Below are 22519 nucleotides of genomic sequence, written 5' to 3' on the forward strand. Positions count from 1 at the left end.
AACTGCTACCCAAGAATGTGTGTGTTGGGTATAAAAAGGGTAGTCATTGATGTAATTTTTTTATGGTGCTCGCCTGCTGCTGACAACAGTAGCTTGCCATTTATGATCGACATGCATATGTTTTACATAGCACCTGTTATTACATGTGTACCTTAAAATAGATCTTATCAGAAAAATAATTGTGGTTTGGAAAAGAGAATGGTACATCAGTAGGATTTTCAAATAACTACCTCTGCTTGATATATTACTTGCATTTGAATTGTGCCATCATTTCCATTGACTAGGCAATGTAATTAAAATGTCAGTGATAAACAACAATAATTTATTACATCTGTGTAAGAAATTAGGTTATTGGTTGAGGGGGATGGAGGCCCTATAACAAACACCATAGTCCTTGTCAGGGTGAACCACAAAGTAACTAAATTAACTTGTGCTTAGCACTCTGGTAGGTTAACACAAAAGCAGTAAGGCTTAACTTAGAGACAATGTGTAAAGTATTTATGCAATGCAGAAACAGTAATAAAGTGAAAAAACATCACCTGAAAAATCCCAAACCAATTTAAAGAATAGAGTAAATTTGAATAAATAAAATGATGCTAAAATTACAGCAATCCAGTCAGTTGAAACGTAGATATGTAATTTCAGTTTTAGGTAAACATAGCTCTTAGAAGCACAAAGTACAAACTGCAGTTATCTGGTATCACTGGACTGGCCGAGTTCAGGCCGACCACACTTGTTATGCTATGTTATAGAGTTTTTAAAGTGCACGGCTGCCCCAACAATGGGGCTTTTCAGCACTGGGCCCAAAGGATGAACAAACTTCAACTACCAGAGGGAAAGGGTAAGGGGGGCGCTAGGAGGTGAAAAGCCATGTCCTCAGGATTTTTCTAAAATGCAGGTGATTCCAGTTGTTCCTGAGAGGAAGTGAGTTCCAGAGGAATGGGGCTTTGGCATGGAAACAGCGGCCTCCCACGCTTACTCTCCTACTACGAGGAACAATGGCGAAGATAAGGTTGGCTGAGCACAAAGAACATGAGGACCAGTAAGGGGATAGAGGTTAAGCAGGGTGGGGGACCCCGGGAGTGCAAGATCTTGTGAGCGATACACAAAGACTTAGAGTGAATACGCTTGTCTATGAGGAGCTAGTGCAATTTCCGAAGAAGACCAGTGACAGAGCAGAATTTCGGGATGGAGAATAGCAGCCTGGCCGCAACATTGTGGGCCACCAGGAGTCTTCTAGTGACTGACTTGTTGGGTCCCTGGTGCAGAATGTTACAATAACCTAACCGAGACAAAATTATTCCCTGAATGATGGTTTGTCAGGTGCTAGGGTCAAAACGACGAAGAATGGATTTGAGACTGCTAAATAGCCTGAAAAAGGTGTCTGCTACCGATTTGGCATGAGTCTCTAAGGCCAAGGTGCTGTCTGTAGGAGACTGTCCTGGCTTATAGTGGGTACCTTGTGGTACTTACACCTTGTGCCAGGTCCAGTTATTCCTTATTAGTAGGATAGAGGTGTTTCTAGCAGCTTAGGCTGTTAGAGGTAGCTATAGCTGAGCAGCTTAGGCTGAACTAGGAGACATACAAAGCTCCTACTATACCAATTATATCATATAGCACTATATCACAAGAAAACACAATACTCAGAGTTACTAAAAATAAAGGTACTTTATTTTAGTGACAATATGCCAAAAGTATCTCAGAGGAAACCCTCACTTAGGAGGTAAGTAATAGACACAAATTATATGTACACAAACCAAAATCAGGTAAGTAACAGTAAGAAAAGTAGTGCAAACAATGTAGAATTATAATAGGATGCAATAGGTAGAAATAGGCCTAGGGACAACACAAACCATATATTCCAAAAGTGGAAAGCGAATCACGAATGGACCCCAGGCCTATGGTAGGTTGTAGAGGGTCGCTGGGACTGTGAGAAACCAGTAAGGGTGTCCAAAATACCCCACCCAACACCCTGAAAAGTAGGAGTAAAGTTACCCTACTACCACAAAAAGACAATATAGTCGAGATAGGGGATTCTGCAAGAACAACAACTGCCAGCAAAACACTGAAGATGGATTCCTGGACCTGAGGACCTGTAAAGGAAGGGGACCAAGTCCAAGAGTCACGCAAGTGTCCAGGGGGGGCAGGAGCCCCCTAAACCCCGGATGAAGGTGCAAAACGGCTGCCTCCGGGTGGAAGAAGCCAAAGATTCTGCAACAATGGAAGGTGCCAAGAACGCCTCCTTTGGTCAGAAGATGTCCCACGGTGTGCTGGAGGATGCAGACCAGAGTTGTTTCCACACAGAAAGACCGCAAACAAGCCTTGCTAGCTGCAAGAGTTGCGGTTGAGGATTTTGGGTGCTGCTGGGGCCCAGGAAGGACCAGGAGGTCGCTCCTTGGAGGAGGAGACAGAGGGAGCGCCCAGCAACTCAGAGAGCCCCCACAGAAGCAGGCAGCGCCCGCAGAAGTACCAGAACAGGCACTTAGAAAATCTGAGGACAGCGGTCAACTCAGAGTCACAAAGGAGGGTCCCACGATGTCGGAGTCCAACTCAGTGAGTTGGGCAATGCAGGACAGAGCGCTGGGGACCCAGGCTAGGCTGTGCACAAAGGAAGTCTTGGAAAAGTGCACAGAAGCCCGAGCAGCTGCAGATCACGCAGTACACAGGATTACTGTCTGGCGTGGGGAGGCAAGGACTTACCTCCACCAAATTTGGAAAGAAGGGACACTGGACTGTGGGAGACACTTGGACCCAGCTCCTGTGTTCCAGGGACCACGCTCGTCAGGATGAGAGGGGACCCAGAGGACCGGTGATGCCGTAGTTTGATGCCTGCGTTAGCAGGGGGAAGATTCCGTTGACCCACAGGAGATTTCTTCTTGCCTTCCAGTGCAGGGTGAAGGCAGACAGCCCTCAGAGTATGCACCTCCAGGAAACACTCGAGAAAGCCGGCAGGATGAAGCGCTACAATGTTGCTGGTAGTTGTCTTGCTACTTTGTTGCTGTTTTGCAGGCGTCCTGGAGCAGTCAGCAGTCGATCCTTGGCAGAAGTCGAAGAGGGAAGTGCAGAGGAACTCTGGTGAGCTCTTGCATTCGTTATTTGAGGAATAGCCCAGAGGACAGACCCTAAATAGCCCAGAAAGGAGGGTTGGCTACTGAGAAAGGTAAGCACCTATCAGGAGGGGTCTCTGACGTCACCTGCTGGCACTGGCCACTCAGAGCTGTCCATTGTGCCCCAACACCTCTGAATCCAAGATGGCAGAGGTCTGGGACACACTGGAGGAGCTCTGGGCACCTCCTCTGGGAGGTGCTGGTCAGGGGAGTGGTCACTCCCCTTTCCTTTGTCCAGTTTCGTGCCAGAGCAGGGCTGGGGGATCCCTGAACCGGTGTAGACTGGCTTATGCAGAGATGGGCACCATCTGTGCCCATCAAAGCATTTCCAGAGGCTGGGGGAGACTACTCCTCCCCAGCCCTTCACACCTATTTCCAAAGGGAGAGGGTGTAACACCCTCTCTCAGATGAAATCCTTTGTTCTGCCTTCCTGGGACCAGGCTGCCCAGGCCCCAGGGGGGCAGAAACCTGTCTGAGGGGTTGGCAGCAGCAGCAGCTGCAGTGGAGACCCCGGAAAGCAAGTTTGGCAGTACCCGGGTTCTGTGCTAGAGACCCGGGGATGCATGGAATTGTCCCCCCAATACCAGAATGGTATTGGGTTGACAATTCCATGATCCTAGACATGTTACATGGCCATGTTCGGAGTTACCATGGTGACGCTACATATAGGTATTGACCTATATGTAGTGCACACATGTAATGGTGTCCCCGCACTCACAAAGTCTGGGGAATTTGCCCTGGACGATGTGGGGGCACCTTGGCTATTGCCAGGGTGCCAACACACTAAGGCGGTCATTCTGACCCTGGCGGTCATGGACCGCCAGGGCCGGGGACCGCGGGAGCACCGCCAACAGGCTGGCGGTGCTCCCAAGGGCATTCTGACCGCGGCGGTATGGCCGCGGTCAGAGACGGAAAACCGGCGGTCTCCCGCCGGTTTTCCGCTGCCCTGTGGAATCCTCCATGGCGGCGCAGCTTGCTGCGCCGCCATGGGGATTCCGACCCCCTCACCGCTATCCTGTTCAGGTATCAGGTAAGTCAGGTAAGTAACAGTAAGAAAAGTAGTGCAAACAATGTAGAACCACAATAGGATGCAATAGGTAGAAATAGGACTAGGGGCTACACAAACCATATACTCCAAAAGTGGAATGCGAACCACAAATGGACCCAAGGCCTATGGTAGGTTGTAGAGGGTCGCTGGGACTGTGAGAAACCAGTAAGGGTGTCCAAAATACCCCACCCCAAGACCCTGAAAAGTAGGAGTAAAGTTACCCTACTACCACAAAAAGACAATATAGACGAGATAGGGGATTCTGCAAGAACAACAACTGCCAGCAAAACACTGAAGACAGATTCCTGGACCTGAGGACCTGTAAAGGAAGGGGACCAAGTCCAAGAGTCACGCAAGTGTCCAGGGGGGGCAGGAGCCCCCTAAACCCCGGATGAAGGTGCAAAAGGGCTGCCTCCGGGTGGAAGAAGCCGAAGATTCTGCAACAACGGAAGGTGCCAGGAACTTCTCCTTTGGTCAGAAGATGTCCCACAGCGTGCTGGAGGATGCAGAGTTTCCACGCAGAAAGACCGCAAACAAGCCTTGCTAGCTGCAAGAGTCGCGGTTGAGGCTTTTGGGTGCTGCTGGGGCCCAAGAAGGACCAGGAGGTCGCTCCTTGGAGGAGGAGACAGAGGGGACACTCAGCAACTCAGAGAGCCCCCACAGAAGCAGGCAGCACCCGCAGAAGTACCGGAACAGGCACTTAGAAAATCTGAGGGCAGCGGTCAACTTAGAGTCACAAAGGAGGGTCCCACGATGTCAGAGTCCAGCTCAGCGAGTTGGGCAATGTAGGACAGAGTGCTGGGGACCCAGGCTAGGCTGTGCACAAAGGAAGTCTTGGAAAAGTGCACAGAAGCCCAAGCAGCTGTAGATCACACAGTACACAGGATTACTGTCTGGCTTGGGGAGGCAAGGACTTACCTCCACCAAATTTGGACAGAAGGGACTGTGGGAGACACTTGGTCCCAGCTCCTGGGTTCCAGGGACCACTCTCGTCAGGATGAGAGGGGACCCAGAGGACCGGTGATGCAGAAGTTTGTTGCCTGCGTTAGGAGGGGGAAGATTCCGTCGACCCACAGGAGATTTCTTCTTGGCTTCCAGTGCAGGGTTAAGGCAGACAGCCCTCAGAGCATGCACCACCAGGAAACAGTTGAGAAAGCCGGCAGGGTGAGGCGCTACAATGTTGCTGGTTGTCGTCTTGCTACTTTGTTGCAGTTTTGCAGGCGCCCTGGAGCAGTCAGCAGTCGATCCTTGGCAGAAGTCGAAGAGGGAAGTGCAGAGGAACTCTGGTGAGCTCTTGCATTCATTATCTGAGGAATAGCCCAGAGGAGAGACCCTAAATAGCCCAGAGAGGAGGACTGGCTACTGAGAAAGGTAAGCACCTAGCAGGAGGGGTCTCTGACATCACCTGCTGGCACTGGCCACTCAGAGCTGTCCATTGTGCCCCAACACCTCTGAATCCAAGATGGCAGAGGTCTGGGACACACTGGAGGAGCTCTGGGCACCTCCCCTGGGAGGTGCTGGTCAGGGGAGTGGTGTCTCCCCTTTCCTTTGTCCAGTTTCGCGCCAGAGCAGGGCTCCTTGAACCGGTGTAGACTGGCTTATGCAGAGATGGGCACCATCTGTGCCCATCAAAGCATTTCCAGAGACTGGGGGAGGCTACTCCTCCCCAGCCCTTCACACCTATTTCCAAAGGGAGAGGGTGTAACACCCTCTCTCAGAGGAAATCCTTTGTTCTGCCTTCCTGGGACCAGGCTGCCCAGGCCCCAGGGGGGCAGAAACCTGTCTGAAGGGTTGGCAGCAGCAGCAGCTGCAGTAGAGACCCTGGAAAGCACGTTTGGCAGTACCCGGGTTTTGTGCTAGAGACCCGGGGATGCATGGAATTGTCCCCCCAATACCAGAATAGTATAGGGGTGACAATTCCATGAACCTAGACATGTTACATGGCCATGTTCGGAGTTACCATGGTGACGCTACATATAGGTATTGACCTATATGTAGTGCACGCGTGTAATGGTGTCACCGCACTAACAAAGTCTGGGGAATTTACACTGGATCATGTGGGGGCACCTTGGCTAGTGCCAGGGTGCCCACACACTAAGTAACTTGGCACCCAACCATCACCAAGTGAGGGTTACACATATAGGTGACTTATAAGTTACTTATGTGCAGTGAAAAATGGCTGTGAAATAACGTGGATGTTATTTCACTCAGGCTGCAGTGGCAGTCCTGTGTAAGAATTGTCTGAGCTCCCTATGCGTGGCAAAATAAATTCTGTAGCCCGTAGTAATCTCCTGGAACCCCAATACCCTGGGTACATAGGTACCATATACAAGGGAATTATAAGGGTGTTCCAGTGTGCCAATGAGAATTGGTAAAATTAGTCACTAGCCTGCAGTGACAATTTTAAAAGCAGAGATAGAGCATAAACACTGAGGTTCTGGTTAGCAGAGCCTCAGTGATACAGTTAGGCACCACACAGGGAACACATACAGGGCATACATTATGAGCACTGGAGTCCTGCCATGCAGGATCCCAGTGACACATAGGCAAAAACAAACATACATACAGTGAAAATGGGGGTAACATGCCAGGCAAGATGGTACTTTCCTACACTGTCCATCCAGACTCCTAGGTGTTTGATGAAGGTCATGGGTACAGGGGGCCAAGGGAGGAAGACCACCAGTGGTCAACACAGGAGTGGGCATCTTTTCCTAGTAAAAGTATTTTTGTTTTGTTTGCACTCAGGTGAAAGCTATTGGCGTTTATCTGCAACAGCTCACACTCCCTTTTGGAAGATGGCCAAATCTTGCGTAGAGTTTTCTGAGAAAGAAAGCACCAGCTGGGAATCATCAGCATGTGATACCAGAACAAGCCCCGAGAATTTAACGACCTGTGCAAAGGTTGATTATAAACATTGAACAAGGTAGGGCTTAATGAGGAGCCCTGGGGAACACCGTAGTGTAGAGTGTGAGGTTGGGAGCTGTAGGGAGGAGAAATGACCTGGAAGGAGCGCTCAGATAGAAAGGAGGTGAACCACGACAGTGCCTACTCAGCTACCCCAGTGCTCTGTAAGCACTGGAGTAGGCTTTTATAAGACACTGTATTAAATGCGGCACTCAAATCGAGCAGGATCTCCCTTCGTAGAGGGCACTATGGAGTTGCTTGGAAACCACAAGCAGTGCAGATTCCGTGGTATGGGCCATCCTAAAGCCGTTTTGTGAATTGTCCAACACATGGTTGTCATCCAGGAACATGGTTAGGATGCCATTAATGTGTCTTTCGGTTACCTTGGCAAGAAAAGGTAAGAGGGGGATAGAGCAGACAATTTCAGGTTTGGAACAATCCAAGGACAAGGTACAGAGGCAGATGACAAAAAAAGATGGATCAATTCTAAACAGGATGGGAGGAGAAGCTCCTGAAGCTCGAGAAACAGATCTGGTTTAAGGGGATCTGGAGGTGATCCATTTTTGACTTGGTAACAGAGGACTAGCCACACAGGCAGACATGGGGGGTAGCGAGTTGAGCGAGTGCGTAGGATTGCTGGCAGCTGGGAGTGCCGAACCGCATGGTCTTGCAGCAGGGGCATCGGAGGGAAATTGCGACTAGATATCTTCTACCTTGTCAGTGAAGTACTCTATTAATTTCTTGCAGTGTTCACTGGAGGCTTCAATAGGGTCTGCTGAAAGCACTAGTTTTATAAAGCTCTTCATTAGGTCAAACATTTCTTTAGCGAGGTTGTTGAATTCCTAATTTTGTTCACAAAACATTCTGCCCTAGATTTCAATATCAGTTTAGGGTAAGATTTGATGGCTACTTTGTACTGTATTTTTAGTAAATAGTGAATAGCTATATGGTTTCTTCAAGGAGTTTTCTTGGACTTATAGTGCTTTTTGGCTGAGATAAGGGTCTCACTGAACCAGGGGGCAAGACCTGTCTAACAGGGATGAAGACTTCTAAGGCTGGGGTGAGCTAGGATTGCAAGGTGTTATTAGCTGCCTCTGCTTTAGGGGGCAGCTAGGGGTGACTGGCCTGAATAAAATTCCCATTTTTTTTTAGGTCCAGCTTGTACTAGGGGCATTTGGGGATCTGGTCTGGGCTTGACATCTGTGTTTGGTGGGGTAGGTGGATGGACAGGGGTATCATGAAGTAGCCAGCCCAGGACATGGTAACAGGAGTTGGGGCCTGTAAGGAGATGAAGTTAGGAAAGACAGAGTCTAAGAGGTGGCCGGCTAAGTGTGTAGCACCAGTAAGTAACTGGGTTAGATGCAAAGCAGCCAGGTCACCTATAAAGTTAGTAATATCACAATCAAGAGTATTTTCTAGATGAAGAATGATGTCTCCAAGGATGTTAAAGTTGGCTAATTTGATAATCAGTGGAGCAGTGAAGTTGGTCAATACCTCTATAAAGGCTTTGAAAGGTCCAGGGAGGCAATAAATTAGAAGCCCAGAGAGAGTAAAATTGCTGTTCTGAGGGATTTTAAAGAGGGCACTTTTGAAGTCTGGAATAGTGCAATGCGTCAGACTACAGATGTAACTATCTCTGTAAAACACAAAAATACCCCCTCCGCTGCCAATGGTTCTATTGAAATTCTTCAAGTGACAACCAAGGGGCTAAAGCAGGTTCACCTCCTGTGGCTTGGCCCAGCCAGGTTTCTGTAAGAAACAGAATGTCCAGGGCATTGTCCTGAATAAAATCAAAGACAACGATGTAGTGTTTGACCAGGGAGCCGCAGTTAATTCTGTACTCAGTGCACTGGGATGGGGCCTGGTGAGGCAATCTAATAATAAGTCCGGGAGGGCTGATCTCAAAACAGCATGTCCTACAACTGATCGACAGCCCATCTGGGGCCCACCCGTGCTCACTGCAAAGCTGTGGGGGGAACCTTAGTGCACGTAGTTCAATGGGGGAGTAAGCTAACCTATGGGCATTATGAGGAGCAAGTTGCCTGTCCCCTGCGCTGTCCAGGCGTACACAGGCACAGACTGGGGGGTGCCTTTGATGCGCCTTTGGTGCACCAGCTGCACACCTGCTGCGCTTATCCACTGAGTGTCTGCACCACTGCCTCCAGTAAGTGCACAGGGAGATCTAACAGGCTCCTCCCAGGCCCATCACTGATTGGTTCTTCCAGAAAAATCGCAGTGGTGCAAATGTTGTGAGTTTGGTCATCGCTATCACTTTTGAGACAAGGTGCTGGCAACACAAAACAGAGTGCATCTAATATCAATAAAGTTCAGAGTAGTTTTTAATACATTAAGAACAAAAATGAGCAAAATAGAAGCGGTGTAGCAGCGTTACATCGGAGTCTGCAATGGATTACAGGCTGGACATAGGGACCAGATTCCCCCCACTGAGAATTGTATCTTATTTCCCTAATGCAAGGCTTTGATCATGGTACATCAGTATCAATGAGGCTGACAATCAGGAGCTGTGATGCAAGGTTCTGCGTCAAGTTGAGTTGCGTTGCATCAGTTCTGATGAAACCCACAGTTAGGCAGAGAGTACTGTACTCTGATGGCAGCCAAGGGTGCAGGACCTGGAGAGGCTCCACTTGGAGGTCGGAAACTCATTTAAGCAGAGGCCAGCAGGGCTTAGGCAAGTACAGTTGCAGGTCCAGTGCAACTTTTCTGCTGGAGCTTCTTGGGTCCTGGTGCCTCTGACAGGAGGTCAGGCATTTGACACTTGGAGTGATACAGAATAGCCTGGGATGAGGAGAGCAGGTCCTGTCTTTCTTCTCGGAGAGCAAGGCAGTCTTCAAGCAGCAGGGCAGTCCTCTGGTGACAGGGATGTCCTTTTTCTGAAATGTCCACAGGCCCAGAAGAGTTGTTCTGAGGGACCATTATTTATACCTGGCGCCAGCCTTGAGTGTGGAGGGAACACTGTGTACTACCCCCACATCTGGTTTTGGAACGTTTTTCCCTTCCCCTGTCAAGGGTCCAAACTGCCTGGGGGTGAGTAAAGACAGGCAGGCCAGATTCCTGTGTGTGCAAGAGACAAAACCCTTTGAAATGTAAGTGGGTCTGGGTACAATCCCTCCCAGTCATCCTACCTGGATGGCCCATCCTGTTCACACTTAGGTCCACTTTATGTTACTGCCTGGAAGCAATACACAAACCCCAACAGCAGTGCCATTCACATGTGACCCAGCACACAGGCAGAAGGCAGAATGCACAAACCATTGGGACAAGAAAATGCTATATTTCCAAAACTCTCACTGAAAAATGCTCCTAGAGGAATTATTTAGATATAGTATGTGTACATATGTTCCAGTCTTCAATTAATGAATAAGACAACTCTGTACTGTTAGAATCCAATATATTACACAATAGGATTCAGGAAGGTCAAAAAAATATACAACAATTCCAACAAATGTCCATTTCATAAACAACAACACTGTATATAACCCCTCTAGATCATAAGAATGAATCCCAACTGCAGATCCAGAAAGGGGTTATAACCCTTCTCATGACACAGCTCTGCACAATAATTACCTGGTGTTCAGCCCCAGTTCAAGCAATATGATTGTAAAAATAGGCTCTGTAGCAACACACCAGGGGACTTCAACCTTTTAAATATGGAACCGCTAGCGTCTGTCTCCATCCACATCTGCTCGACACATGCAATCAGAATCAACTGATTCTGACTTGCATGTGTTGAGCAGATGTGCATTGAGACATATGCTATTTTTGCAACCTGTTGTATTATTTAACAACACTGCGTCCCGATGATGGTCTGACGGACCTCTGACTGCCACTACAGGCCGAAATGAACAGTGATCTTTTGGCTTTATATAGCATGCAATTGACCCAGGAATTAATCCTCAACAGCAGCTCTCCCCGCACGGCTGGAGAGCCAATACTACAATATTCACTGACTTGGGGAAACTCACCCCTTAATGCTTTGTAGGCATTTGTTTTACAATGCATTTGTGCCCATGACTTAGCATGTGGTGGTCCTAGGGCAATTGGACCACCACCAACACATTGAGAACGATGTGCTCTTTCTGTCCAGGCCATCTTGTGGGTCACACTAGGTTAGAGGGGGCACAAAAATCATAATCTCTTCCACCATTCAATGCATATTTAAATTTCCTTATAGTTGGAACTTTTGTTTTTATAGCTCAAAGGAGTTTGTGTTACAAGGACCTTGTTTGTCATAATATTCTGATATCTTTGCTCTGCCTGCAAATGTGTAATGTGCTATGCTCCCCAAGGGCTGAAGGAAGAAAGCTGCCTGAAGGCACTCCTCCCTCAGTAGGCTCCACAGGGACAGCTAGCCACCACTAGTGGTAATGCACCTTCTGCTAATGCACAAACACAGCTTATTTCTTATAAAGGTTTAATATATGCACAAACACAGTTTATTTCTGATAAAAGTTTAATGTACAGCATGGCTAAATATTTCAGCCATTTTACTGGTGGCCTGGTACTTCTCCGGCTGTTTCTGGCTTTGGGGGACATTCTGAGCTTCTGATGTCAGCTTCTGATGGCAGTGTTCTGTGAAACTGTATTCTCAGTGCTTTTGACTCCACAGGGACATCTAGCCACAACCAGTGGTACTACACCTTCTGCTGTTGACTCTACAAGGACATCTAGACACAGCTAGTGGTACTGCACCTTCTTCTGTTGACTGTACAGGGACATCTAGCCACCACCAGTGGTACTGCACCTTCTGCTATTGACTCTACTTTGGCAACTAGCCACGACCAGTGGTACTGCACTTTCTGATGTTGACTCTACAGCAGAGGTCTTCAATGGAGTCCTGGAATGGGGTCGCGAATTACCCCAGCTGATTGTTAAAATGCCTCAGGTGAACTTTGATTTATTGAGTCTCCTGTGCTGTGAAAGCCACATGGACAGCTAAGGAGGCCTTCATACGAGGGCGCTTGCTTCCTGAGTGAAATGCAAATGTGCTCTACGAGCTGATCTGCAAATGTAAATGGTAATCTGCAACTGTAAAGAATGCTTGGGTGCTGATTCAATCACTCAAAGCTTTGTGATGACAAACATTTATTCTTTTTTAGGGGTAGTGCAAAGAGTTCAGAAGTGTGTGTGCTTTTAATTGTAGTTACACAGCACTTACCTCACCTGGAGGTGTTGAAGGGACAGCTATTAAAAAAAAGGTATTGCATATGCTCTGGTATTACTTAAATCTACATTTTGGAAGCACAGTTATATATTAAACCTTTTTGTAGTGGCCTGTCTTATACTGTGTGTAACACAAGTATAAAATAATGCCTTAATCAGAGGTCTTCAAACTGGGGGGCCTCAAGTGATCCTGGGGTGGGGGCACCAAACTCTGGCCAAAAGCAGCATTATACAGATAAGAGGCCTTTTTTTTAAGCAGAAGCATGTTATTGCATTTTTAAAAAGGTAACAGTACTGAACGGCAATGTTTAAATAAGTCTAGACGTATTTAAACATTGCCACCTTTATGAAATAATTGTGAAAAATTCTGAGGGGGCCCCAAAGATATTTATTTTTGCAACGGGGGGCCGCAGCATTAAAAAGTTTGGAGACCACTGCCTTACATGTTTACAGTGCTTTCTGTCACAGGCTGTGACCTCGTGGCACTAAATTAACACGTCACTATTCTCCACTGCACCAACCAAGATTTAATTCTGTCGCTCTCCGTTTACACACAGACCTGCGGTGCATTACCTAATAGAAGTTTCATAACGCACTACAGTGCATTTCCCAATGATTAACAACTTTCTTTTATTTATTTTTCATTTAAGCTGGCTGTCATTTTATATGTAGCTACCTGATGGTGAGAGACTTAAAAGCAACTTGAAATATTTTGGGGTTTATATATGAGAGGCTTGCGCTGCTGGAGCATCACTTTTTTTGACGCTCCAGTGGCACAAGCCTCTCAGTCATACGTATGAGGTGACGCAAAGCCACCCTGCATGGCTTTGAATGGCCTCATAGATACGAAGTAAGGCAAAGCAGCGCAAGCCTCTGCATTGCCTTACTTTGCATCAAGGAGACGTTCCATGGGCGTTGTGGTGGGTATTCCCATGCAACACCCATTGAGTTTGATGCTGTCCCAGATTTACAAAAACATGTAAACTGGAGCAGTGCCAAAACCTTACGCTTCCCCAGAGCAGGCATAATGAGGAGAAATGTGTTAATTTCTCCTTGTTTTTCCTCTTTCGATGTGTGTTGCTATCTGCCGCAAATATAGAAAGAGGTACAATGCCTCTCTAGATCATTTTTGTGCACGAAGATGCCCCTTCCTGCACAAAAATAGTCCTGCCTATGTTGGCGCTAGGCAGCAATTTGGGCACCTCGGGTGGAAAGGACAGAAATGCACTGCATTTCATAAATACAGTCCATTCCTGTCCTTTTGTTTTGGCGTAGGGCAGTGTAGCAAGAAGACATGTGGCACTGTCTTACGCCAAATCCTCATAAATGAGGACATATGTTTTTAGCTACACCTTTGACCATGCGCCCACACTCGCTGACCTTTGGTTTGCTAAACGCTGTTTAATATTAATATTATTTTCTCACCGTAAAAATTATTTGCTGTGGGAAATGGGGACATTTATTATTGTCGATGATGAGGAGTACCAGGTTCTAGAATTTTTTGTCAAGAGGGGGTCCTTACATCTAAAAATCTTTGAGAGAGGTCCCAGCATCAAAAGGTTTGAAGAACTCTGCCCAACAGGGCCATCTAGCCACTATCAGTGGGACTGCACCTTCTGCTCTTGACTCTATAGGGACATCAAGTAACGATCTAGGGGACTGCACCGTTGTGCCGCTGACTCCACAGTTAAATATTTAAAAGACCTGCTAGGTATGAAAATGTGTAATACACTACGCCCTCAAGAGGCTGATTATATGGTCACACTGCAATGTTATTTGTCATTCTTTTTTCATGTGATTATGCCCTCTAGGAGCTGACTATGTGGTTATATGACCATGTTTCTTCCGAATGCTATTTTTAATGTGGTGCTCTGTAGGGGCTGTTCGGACCATTACAGTCTAATGCCAAATGTATGAACGAATGCACAAACACAGTTAATTTCTGATAAAGGTTTAAATATTTCAGCCATTTCACTGAGGACCTGGTCATTCTCCAGCCGTTTCCGGGTTTGGGGGACAATCTGAGCTTCTAACGTCAGAGGAAGTTCTGGCAGTGTTCTGTGTCACTGTACTCTGAGTGCTTTTGACTCCGCAGGGACATCTGGCCACGGCCAGTGGTACTGCACCTTCTGCTGTTGACTCTACAGGAACATCTAGCCATTACATCTGCTGTTGACTCTACAGGGACATCTGGTAACAACCTGCAGCACTACACCCTTGTGCCACTGACTCCATAGGTAAATGATATTTAAAAGGCCTGAAAATGTATAATACACTGTGCCCTCAAGGGGCTGATTATATGGTTACACTGCAATGTTCTTTATCATTCTTTTTTATGTTATAGTGCCCTCTAGGGGCTGAATATATGGTTCCATGACCATCTTTCTTCCAAATGCTATTTTTACTGTGCTGTTCTGTAAGGGCTGTTTAGATCATTACATTCTAATGCCAAATCTATGAAGGAATGCACAATCAGTTTATTTCTGATAAAGGTTTAATGTCCTGCATGGCTAAATATTTATAAGGTCCCAAATGCGAGGTTGTCATTATCATTTACAACGCCAACAGCTCTAACTCTCACTAATGCGTGACTTATTGCATTGCAAATGCTTGTCTTACTTTCAATCATGCTGCTGTACAACAGTGCAAAAACATATTGACAAAGCCAAATAGCTCTACTATTTGGCTTTGCAAATGTCTTTTTAAGCCATGTTGTACAGCAGCACGGCTACTGTGCAGCATAGTTGAAAGTAAAAACTACAGCACGTAGGTCATCTCACAACACACATTTTTTTGTTACTTTCACCCATGCTGCAAAGCTGCCATGCTCTATACAACATGGCTAAAAAAACATTGACAAAGTCAATAGATCTTGCGTAGGTGAGATCTACTGGCTTTGCCAATGCGTGTTTCAAAAGAGCATTTCTTCTTCGTAGGGCCTGTCCTCCCTTCAAGGCTTGATCATTTGAAAAGTAATGTCCTCCCTGCTAGTGCACCTAGTCCTTGGTAAGTAAACTTACAAGGGGACGCGTATAGGTCGATGAACCTTTTGGATTGCATGGAGTATCCTAGTCAAGCGGTAACCAATGGATCATCAATAACGTATCAAATCAATATGAAACACCAAGAAAAACCCTATCTAATAAGAAAATACCATCACTCTCAAAAAGATTAATCGTTTTTTTCCCTATTAGTTACAATTCTAATCAAAAACCTTTATTCGACTTTATTATTAATCAAACTTTATTAGCATCATAAGCAACTATTCACCACGAATTATTGATATGCAAAACGAGCATCAACATAAGTCAGCAGATTCTTTAACATTTTGAATAATTCAGCAGTTAGTCAACTGTCACCGTTAAGTCACCCTTGTCAGCCTACCTACCTCAATTTAGCATCAGCATGTGGGTCTGCATGTGAAAACAATTTAGACAAAAATCATTAATTTGGAAAAATCTATCTAGAGAGAGAAAAACATTTTAAAACAGCGCAGTTGGTACCTAGAAGAAAAGCACAAGTTACTCAGTCACATTATTATAGCTACCTATCCAAGATAGATCAGCAACGAGTCAGTCTTCATCTCCAGGTCATCAGTCATCAGCAAGTATCAGGCTCACAGAGAGTAAGCCCAATTATCAGCACTTCGGACAGCGTCTCCTGACGTCATAAACTTTCGCCTCTCCGCTCTGAATTTCCTTTCCTTGTCATGACTTTTTATTGGGCCTCTCAGTCCGTCCCACAAATTGCTACTTGGGCAACCTCATCAGGGGTTATGATTCTAACCTAAAGTTTTTGTTTACCACTTGTTTGCATCAGTTCAAGCATCAAGTTCCATTAATGTGATTGGCCCTTCTGTCGATGAGAACATCATCCGGCTCTTCAGGTAACGAAATTGTTGCCCACAGTCTTTTAGTCAGTGCCTCTATTGTTCAAGTCCTGGGAAAGTACATTTAGCCTACTCTACACATAATTGTATCAATTTGTCCTCATCATTCTCCTGTCCTCTGGTACATTTGCAGAAATTTCTAGGAGAGCCCATCTGAACTCTGTGCAGTTCAAGGTCCTTTTCTCCAGTTCCAGTCCTCGGCAGCTCATCGCGCGTCCATGTTTAAGCAAGCAAGGCCCATCGCCGACCAGGCCTCTAGTCCGGCTAAGTTAAGAATATGAAGCACCATAAAACATAGGTTATACATTCGAATATGACATATTAGTACATAACTTTTAATATTTTTCATTATTTTAGCATTGTTAACACACATGGTGACCACTCCCTGTGGGCACATTTTACTCACACACGTTATTTTCAATTATTAGTTTGTCTTATCAATATTTCTCATTAGTATGTATACGCAAATCATGAAAAATTTCTCGTATTAGCATATCTGCTCCAACAGTCCCTCCTCTGATGACTAAATATGTCATCACACCTTTCCCTTGTCAATCATTTTACAAATTACTTTCAGCTACATTTTGATCTCTTCTCCTCACATTTTCCCTATAGATTCTTCTTATGGGTTGTTCTTCCCTCCTCTGATCATTTTTAGCCCCATCTAATTTAATTAGTAAGCAAATCTTTTATCTCTTTCTCATTCTCAGGTATATACGAACAACAGTGCCTTGCATTAATCATTTTACAGACTCCTCCGTCCTTCGCCAATATTATGACTAAAGCAAGCCTATTTTGAAGGGTCATAGCTCTATCCGCAGCTAATTCAGTGTTTAGTAAAAGTATATCTCCTGTAAAATTAGTTAACATATTATGTACTATAGTTGATAGTTTTTATATCTTATTTGCATTCAATATAACTCCTACAGAAGGAATTATTGCTCCAAAAATATCCCCTACAATTGCAGACGCTGTCTCTCCCCTTTGTCTCATCTGGTGTAACTCAGTCATTTTCTGAATCTTTTTCAAATCATCTATTTGATAAATCTTAGGGAAAACTATTCCCAAGTAACATGTCCCATACCATCCTCTAGGAAGACGATAATAAGCAATAAGTCCACAAATATAATACATTCCAGGAATCAAAGGGTCTGCACCTTTCAGTATAAATGTCCATTTACTCTGAAACAAAAACACATGTCTACATTCACTCGTTCCCACAAATAAAGTGTCAGTGCGTGATTTTGGCCTATGTACACAAAGCTTCCCTACATGCAATGCATCTAATGCTAATTTCCCTTGTGTTTTAATAGCAGTGTAAGCATAATCATTCTTGTAAGTTATTTTCTCTAATCCTTACTCTAGGTTCTCTTTTAGTGCTTTTCTCCTGCCATCAGTATGCCCAATAAAGCTCTTTTCCATAGGTGTTAATAAGCAAGTTAAATTGTTACGATGCGCATAAGCCGTTGCAAAGGTCAGTGTAGGCTCAAAGAACCCTCTAACCAATACTATATCATGATCCTTAGCTATCTTACTCAAATACCTAATTATAGGAACAAAAGAAAATACCATGTCATAATTTTAATAAAAGTATTGTATATACTCCTGATTCTAGAAGGGAGTTAGTAGCAAACTACAAGTTATACCGGAAGTCAGAGGTAGACTATGGTAAGTGACCCCTTCTTCCAAAGATGTAGGTATTTGCGTAGACGCAAGACAATCCCTCGCATCCATTGTTTCCACATACACACTCAATAAACGATAAGACGTTAGAAGACAGCTCTCCCTTTGCGTTAGTATAATCATGCAAATATTGCTCATCCAACTTAAACTTCTCTATAGCTGTTAGTGTAGTAGTCTCAAGTACAGATGTAACTTTAGCCTCTCTCATCTCATGAATTGACATTCCAACAATCATTATTATAAACAATATTCCACACACAATCGCCATTCCTACACTCAAATATCTACAATACCTAATGTTCCTGATATTATTATCTAATCCTGCCATGATCTGTAAAGTATCAGAAAGCAGAATCTAACTCTTAATTAATATGCAACATCAAAAAATCACAAATCAAAAATATACTTATTTTTCACGCTTCAGCTTCACACAACAAGACCCTTTTTTCTTCCTTTGTCAAAAATCGGTTAGCAGCTGGTCACCTCCTGGATTCTAAGTGTCATATCAGGCTATCAGGGTCTCTTCCGGTAAAATCAATAATCTCAGTATCTTTTTCTTTTGCGCAACGACTCAGTCTACTGATTTCCTCCTTCAGGTTGCATCAAAATACTGATTCGGAACTTCTCTGTCAAAGCAAAAAGACATAAACTCGTTTTGCCAATCACTTGTTGCGGCATATGCCCACTCTGGCCTGCGTATCTTCACTCTTTCTTTTCAACCTCCTTTCTCCTGTCAGTTCTCCATCACTCAATTCATCTTTGTTTGTGGTGTCTATTTCTTCCTCTATTGTCTCATTTATAACCAAGTCCTTTATCTTGCCCCTTCTGTCAATAATCTCTTCAAGATTGGACTCTCCTCTTTCACCTTATCTGTAGTGCCTTCTCTTGGTGGACCTGCAACGGGTTCAGGAAGAGTCAGATCACTTTGGCTTTGACCTGTCTCAACTCTTTCTCCCTCAGGCTCTGGCTGTTCAGCACTATCTGCTTCTGTGAGAACCTCTCCTGTACATGGATCTCTTGTCACTTCTGCCGAGTTGATCTCTCGTTCTGTCTCCTGAATTTCTGCACCCTCGTCTCTTACTGGGGTGATCGATCCTTCTTCTGCCAATTCTGGATCTACTTCCCGGCTCGACCTGCTCTGGTTCTGGTTCAGGTAGAACTATTTGCTTTGCTGCTGTTGGCGTCCTCAACAACACTTCTTCATGATTCTGAGGACTCACCACTTTCTATGTATGGCTCGTATGTATCCAGTTAGGCAAACCTGCACACTTCACAGCTGTTGTAGTTGTCAGCACAACTTGATACAGACCTCTCCAACGTGGCTCTAGGCAAGTCTTTTGCACATGCTTTTTGATCACGACCCAATCTCCTGCTGTTAGATTGTGACGTGGGTCATGGATAGGTGGCAGGGTAAAGGCTTGTACCTGCTGAGAAAAAGATCGAACCACATCAGCTAGACACTTGCAGTAGTCCAACACCATATGATCCATAATATTGACAAGAGCAGTGGCTGGTACTGCTGGCAACCTCATTGCTCTTCCCATAAGAATCTCATGTGGGGACAGCCCTGTCTTTCTGTCAGGTATATTTCTCATTGACATCAACACTAGAGGCAATGCATCCGGCCATTTCAGATTTGTGGCATCGCACATTTTTGAAATTCTTGATTTCAGAGTACCATTCATTTTCTCTACAAGTCCTAACGCCTCTGGACGATAGCTGCAGTGGAGCTTCTGCTCAATGTTCAGTGCTGCACATAAGAGCTTAATCACTTCATTATTGAAGTGTGTTCCCCTATCTGATTCTAAAGAGATCAGAAATCCGAACCTTGGTATCAACTCTCTAAGTAGCAACTTTGCAACTGTAAGACTATCATTTGTGCGTGTGGGGTATGCTTCAATCCAATGACTAAACACACACACAATCACCAACACGTATTTTAATCCACCACATGCGGGCACCTCAATGAAATCCAATTGCATTCTGCTGAATGGTCCACCTGCTCTTCCAATGTGGCTCAGATTTACCACTGTCCCTTTTCCCACGTTTAACTGCTGACAGATCACACATCTGTGACACACTGCTTCAGCTACCTGCCTAAATTTTGGATTGAACCAATCAACCTTGAACAGCCTAATCATGGCATCTCTTCCAATGTGTGCCTGGCCATGGTAATACCGAGCCATCTGAGTCAGCAGACAATTCAGCAATACCATCTGACCCTCCTCAGATACCCAGATCTCATCTGGTCTCTGTACACACTTCAGCTTTGCCCACAGCTTTTTCTCTTCCTTGTCTGCATTTTCTTGCAATGTTTTCAATTCTTCTAGAGTATCGATTATTTTCAATGCAAAACTTGCACAACTGGTCTCTTCTTCTGGCATCAATTCCCACTTGTCTTTAAATGATATACAGTTCAGGGCACAAATTCTTGCAACCTGATCTGCATACCCATTTCCCAAAGAAATGTAATCTTGTGTTTTTTTATGTGCACTGCATTTTACCACGGCAATCTCCTCTGGCATTTGGATCGCATACAGTAATTCTTTTATCCTGTCACCATTTCGTACTGGGGTTCCACTGGAGGACATGAAACCTCTTTGTGACCACAATTGACCAAAATCATGAACAATTCCAAATCCGTACTGACTATCAGTGTATATTGTCACTCACAGCCTGGTGGAAACATAACAAGCTCTAGTAAGAGCCACCAGTTCTGCTACTTGTGCTGAATATACACCAGGAAGCCATGATGCTTCTAGGGTTCCTGTAATAGTACATACAGCATATCCTGCTCTCAAAGTGCCCGTTCCATCTCTAAGACATGAACCATCAACAAAGATAATTTGGTCATTTTCTTCTAACCGAGTATCTCTGATGTCAGGTCTCGGCTTTGTACATAGCTCAGTTACTTCAAGACAATCATGTTCTATATCTTCGTCCTTTTCAATTTCAACAGTATCACTTGGCAATAATGTTGCTGGATTTAATACTGTACATCTTTTCAAAGTTACGTTTGGAGCTCCCAATATGCTCGTCTTATACCTTGTCAGTCTTGCCCCCGTCAAATGTGTTTTCGCCCTTTTCAGTAAAATCTCAAAAGGAATGTGGTACCATTACCATCATTGGGTATCCCATAACCACCCCTTCACATTAGGAAAGACTTTGACCAACTTCGGCTACTACTCGCAGACAACCTGGTAAAGCTGCTGCAACCGGGTCCAAGGTAGCTGAAAAATAAGCTACTGGGCGATAAGCACCTCCATGGACCTGTCTCAAAACAGATAAAGAACAAGCATCACGTTCATGACAAAACAATGTGAAAGGCTTTGTGTAATCAGGCATTCCCAATGCTGGGGCTCTGCACAAACTCTCTCTCAATTCAGTGAAATCCCTCATCTGATCCTCGTCTAGGCTAATGGGATCTGTAACTCCTTTGTGTGTCAAGTGCTGTAGAGGTTTTGCTATCTCAGCAAAATTCAGAATCCATTGTCAACAGTGCCCTACCATTCCCAGAAACATGCGCACATCCTTCTGGGAAGTCGGGGGACTTCTCTGCAAAATCATTGTAACCCTCTCTCGGTAAATTCTTCTCAGCCGTTTCTCAATTTGATGAACCAAGTATTTGACAGACTTCTGGCAATACTGCAATTTCATAGGTGAGACCTTGTGTCCAAACTCTCCCAAATGGTTCAACCGGGCAATTGAGTCGTGCTTACACTCGTCCCTTGTTCTGGATGCAATCAATAAGTCATCAATGTACTGCACAAGAGTCGATTGGCAGGGTAATTCCAATGACACCAAATTCTTCTTTAGAATCTGATTGAACAAAGATGGTGACTCCGTATACCCTTGTGGAAGCCTGCACCAACTATAGACTTTATCTAGGAATTTGAAACTGAAAAGAAACTGACTATCCTCATGAAGTGGCACCGAAAAGAAAGCTTGTGACAAGTCAACCACTGTGAACCACTCTGCCTCACAAGGAATCTGAAACAGTAGCACTACTGGATTTTTTACAATCGGACAGCACTTAACCACCATGTCATTCACTTTTCTCAAGTCCTGCAAAACCCGTACCTTACCACATGGCTTTTTCAGTCCCATTATTGGTGAATTACATGGGCTGCTCAACACTTCCTTTAGAACTCCCTGCTTTAGGAAATCTTCAATTATCTGTGCCACTTTCATCATCACATCCTGTGCCATGTTGTACTGTGGAAGTTTCCAAAACTCAACATTCTGCTTCAAAGTGATTTTAATAGGTTCCACTCCTTTGATCAATCCCACTTCCTTTCCTGTCAAATCCCAAACCATCTCCTTTACGGTTCCCTGCAAGTCTGCATGCAACTCCTTTATAGTGAACATCGGAAAAATTTCAATCAATGGGTACTCTTCATAAGCATTATTGAGTACCATGGCTGACGCCTGTTCCTCCTCATCATCACTATTTGTTTGGACTTCCATCCCTCCATCTGTGCAATTTATGGAACATTTGGTCTTGTACAACAAATCTCTGCCTAACAAGGACACAGGACTTGAGTCACACACCACAAATCTATGCAGTCCTAAATAATTTCCAATTTCAACTTGCACTGGTTCTGTGATAGGGTTCGTTAACTGCCTATTCCCCACTCCCACAACCAGAACTGTCCTGACGGAAAGGGGTAAATTCGGTACTTCCACATTCCTCACTGTGGAGCGCGT

This window comes from Pleurodeles waltl, chromosome 2_2, assembly GCF_031143425.1.
Source record: "Pleurodeles waltl isolate 20211129_DDA chromosome 2_2, aPleWal1.hap1.20221129, whole genome shotgun sequence".
NCBI lineage: Eukaryota > Metazoa > Chordata > Amphibia > Caudata > Salamandridae > Pleurodeles > Pleurodeles waltl.